This window comes from Dicentrarchus labrax, unplaced genomic scaffold, assembly GCF_905237075.1.
Source record: "Dicentrarchus labrax unplaced genomic scaffold, dlabrax2021, whole genome shotgun sequence".
NCBI classification, from domain to species: domain Eukaryota; kingdom Metazoa; phylum Chordata; class Actinopteri; family Moronidae; genus Dicentrarchus; species Dicentrarchus labrax.
The window spans coordinates 5,337,354-5,341,503 of NW_026136709.1; positions in this window are offsets into that span (position 1 = coordinate 5,337,354).

Here is a 4,150-nt window from a genome sequence, read left to right on the forward strand (position 1 = left end):
GCGCGCGCGCCGACACAATAGCCTGTTAAACGGCAATGCAAAACACACGTGCGCGCGCGCGATCTGTATCAGCGACAGTTGTTTTCACTGGTAAAAAAACAAATCAATATTTAAAGTTAATGACCCTACATTTATATTTGACATGCTTTAATTATATATATTTTTTTTTTTTTTTTTTTTTTTTTTTTTTTTAATATATATATATATATAAATTAGTTTATTTTTTTAATTTTAAAATTAATTTGTTTAATATGTTTTTGGTTTTTTTTTACAGGTGTGTTGTCTAGGCCAGGTCTCCCTCGGAAAAGAGACTTCCTGTTTAAATACAGAAAAAGAAAGTAAACGAGAGTACAAATATGAGTTGCAGTCTGGTGGTCCTGTCCTACCCTGCGCCATTAGGACCCGGTCTGTGTGCGTTCAGGGGCCCCGCCTGCAGACACAGAGCATCCTCAGGGCCTCAGTGCGGCCAGCAGACAACAGGATGAGGATGCTGCTGTGGGGAACAGAGAAACTGCTCGCTGCAATTACCATAATTATCTGCAATTTCACACAGGCGCCAGTCCACGACCAGCGTTTCATCAATTATCTGTACTGAGAACTGCAGGAGAGAGGGGAAGTTTTATGCTGCATCGTGGCCTTCTTTGGTCTTCATCGGTTTCTGTGATACTGTCTGTCTCTCCCTACACGGTGTCTATGACTCCTCTTATCAGTGCTTTAATATATATAAGACATATGACACAAGCTGGATTTTGTTCCATTAAATAGGACCAGAAATGCCCCTTTACTGGTCTGTGATCAGCTCCTCAGTCTCTTTAAACCTGCCTGTACTTGTGATGGATAGTGGAACATCACCATCTGGTGGTCAAAATTGGTAAAAACTTTTTATTTTACAAACTAGTTTCATCTCAGACTGTCCTCTTGGGCTCCAGATATCAACCAATACAGGTGAGTTATGGACATTAAAGGGACACTCCGGCCTTTATAGTACTGCAACTCTGACAAGTTCAGCAACTTGCGAGAGGCAGATTAAAAAAGCCTGGTCAAACTCAGATAATCAAACTCAAAGATATCCTGATTTTTAGTCCCTAGTATGGGTCATACTCAAAAAACACTGGGTCCTCCATTTCCCATAATGCAACACAATAGCATGTTTTAGTGAAACCTTCCCTGCCTGGCACTCCTTACAGACCTTCAGCTGTGTAACCAAAGCAGGCTTTCCGTTAAAAAGTCTCCAAGCCGGAATAACCCGCATGACATCACTATGACATCATCAGGGTTGTTTTTGTCAGAAAGCTCAAGAGCCACGGGATTATACAACTGCTTTCACAAGCTGAGTACAACTTCTCGTCATAATTAAACTCAAGCTGTCGTGTAAAATGAAGCCCGTCTCTCAGACTGCAGAAGGACTACGGCTCCTCCCTGAAACCGGGTTGGTGAGGCGAACCTGCTCCCGGCTGGTAGACGGGAAAGCCCACGAGTAAGAAAACAAAACTGTGTGTCTTTTCATGCTGAGAGGATGAGCGTCAACAAGCTTTCAGTGCAGGGGGTTGGTGGGGGGGGGGTTAATGTAAGTGGCCTTTAAGGGACAGATTACACCCCACAGGTTGTGTCTGCTTTCACACATTAGGAGACACTTGTAGGTGTGACCTAGAACAGGCTTAACAAAAGCCCCCCTGCTGCTGCTGGGGATGGGGGGCAACGATGGCTAGGTAGCTGCTGAGATGGTTGGGGTTGGGGGGGGGGGGAGGAGTGGAGGTCAAGTCTACCTGGATTTTAAATTAAACTTTAAACACAACCTCCAAACCGAGCCTTCAAACGGAGTCCTGACTGCCCAAACTGAGAGAAATACTCCTGAGGGTCTACTCAACCTGCCCCCCACCCCCCTCCATGGTACACCAGGACACACACCAGGACAGACAGACTTCCTCCAACACCTCCCGGCTTCCTCTCCTCTCTTTGATGTGAGCCATATCAAGGTCTCAGAAGAATCAGAGACAGGCAGACTGTCTCCGTCCTCCGTGATCTATTTTATTCTCCTCAGGATAATGGAGCGAGCAGTGTGTGAGCGGGACGTGGATACACGCTGGAGATGTGCAGGGAAACTGTTTGCAGTGGCTTTGATGTTGCAGATTGGGTTACCGGGCTCTGCATTCAGAGGCATTCACGCAGACTTTATCTGGAGTGCTCGGAGATAGGAAACTGACGCCATCCACCTTTGTTTTTGCTGGTTTTATGTGGAGAATTAATCCAGTGGCGCTCTGTTCTCTCATCCACACACTCAGATGACTTTGGAGATAACCTGCGTTTGATCATCAGGAGTGGGGCAGCTTTCTACCATATATCATCAGTCTCTGACAGTGTATGGGCAGAAAATAGGGCTTCCTTATTCCGACTGTGTCCATGTTGAGATATTTATGCAGTGTCTAAGGAAGTTTCTTCTCAATCTAAATGACATAGGTCTGGAGGAATTCATAAAAATGGTCAAATGCATGTTCTTCATCGTTCATATGTAAATAAATAAACTTTGTCTTGAGGGTGAGAGTTCATTCTTGACCTCAGAAAGAGCAGTTTGACACAGTGTCAGAGTAAAAATTGGTATGCAAAATTAAGACAGAAAAAATGAATTATAAAAGTTTCTTCTATATGTGTAAAGTGCAAAATACAATGAAAACAACACAAACACAAAAACCTATTTCAACAATTGTAATTAATACAGTAAACATTGTCATGTACCATAGATCTATTTAGATCAGTTCAATGTGAATATTAACCTGCTGGAGGTTCATTTTGGGTCATTTTACAGACTTTCTATGCATTTATTTTGTATTTGTTTAGCATCTTTTAAACAATAAATCCATATGGTATCCTTTTCTTCAGCACAAACTCAGTTATAAGTCAAAAATATTATAGAACAGTTCAAGGTTGAAAAAAATGTTTTTTGCAAACAAACAGAAATGTAAGACATACAACTAGAATACATTCTATTTACAGATCATTTCATCCAAACTAGTTTTGTGTCTTCATTTAAACTTTATGTATGCCACTGAAATATGAATAATTTACATTTTTCAAAATATTCTTGTTTTATGGTCTACCATAAAAGGCCCATCTGCACTTTCAACTGGTTTTCTTCCTGTCTCTAGCTGATATATAGTCATCTTACTGCCCTCTGTAGGTAGAAGGTGGTACAACCAGGGACCTGTACAGAGAGAACAAAGCTTAAGACTTCTTTATTTAAAGTCTCATCTCATGTATTGCCTTTGTTTTTAAGTCTATCTTGGTTTTCTGTACTTTATCCTTTATTTGACGTACTTCTTAACGTTTTTTTGTTATTGTTGTAATTTCTTAGGTCTTCTATTCATATTGAGCAATCATACTCTGGTTTTCATACTTTAATCCCGTTTATTTTATTGGCTTTTATTTGAATATTTTATTGTTGGAATGTTTTAAGTCTCACAAAATTCTATTCATTTCATTTTAGTCTATTTTTGTTTTTACTGTGTCTGTTTTACGCCTACTTCATACACGGAGGATGGACTTTACAGTGAAGCAGGAAACATCTTAAGAAATGGACACAGTTTGCATAATCATAGACTCTGGATTTTTTTAATAAAATAGGAGTAGATGCCTGAGTACATGTGGAAAAAAATGTTTGGGAATAAACTTTAGACACACATTGTCCCCATACATGTCTGGAGGAGGATCTTTAAATAGGCCACCTTAAGACATGAGCAGAATGCTACTCACACACTAACCGACCATGTAATCACTGAATAAGGCTAGAGGAGAGACCGTGTGTGTGTCGGGTTCAAAAATGTCTTGCAAGTTGAGACTGGAGCAGGACATACCAGGAAGATGAACCACACTAGGCTTTGATCTGATAACACTAATCTTCTAAACAGAGGTCAGACCCCCCTCTGCGTGCAGTGCAAAACATGAGCACCAGCAGGGGGCAGCAGAGTGCACAGGTTACACTGTGGATGGATGTGAAAGATTGACTCCTTTAGGAATAGTGGGGCTCTTCCTCTCAAAAAAAGTGATAAATAACATGCAGCCACTCCTGATTTAAACTATCCAAAACATGTTTTTTTGAAGTCCAACAATATAAGAACTGGAAGCTAAAGGGACCATCAAAAACCCAAGAACAACA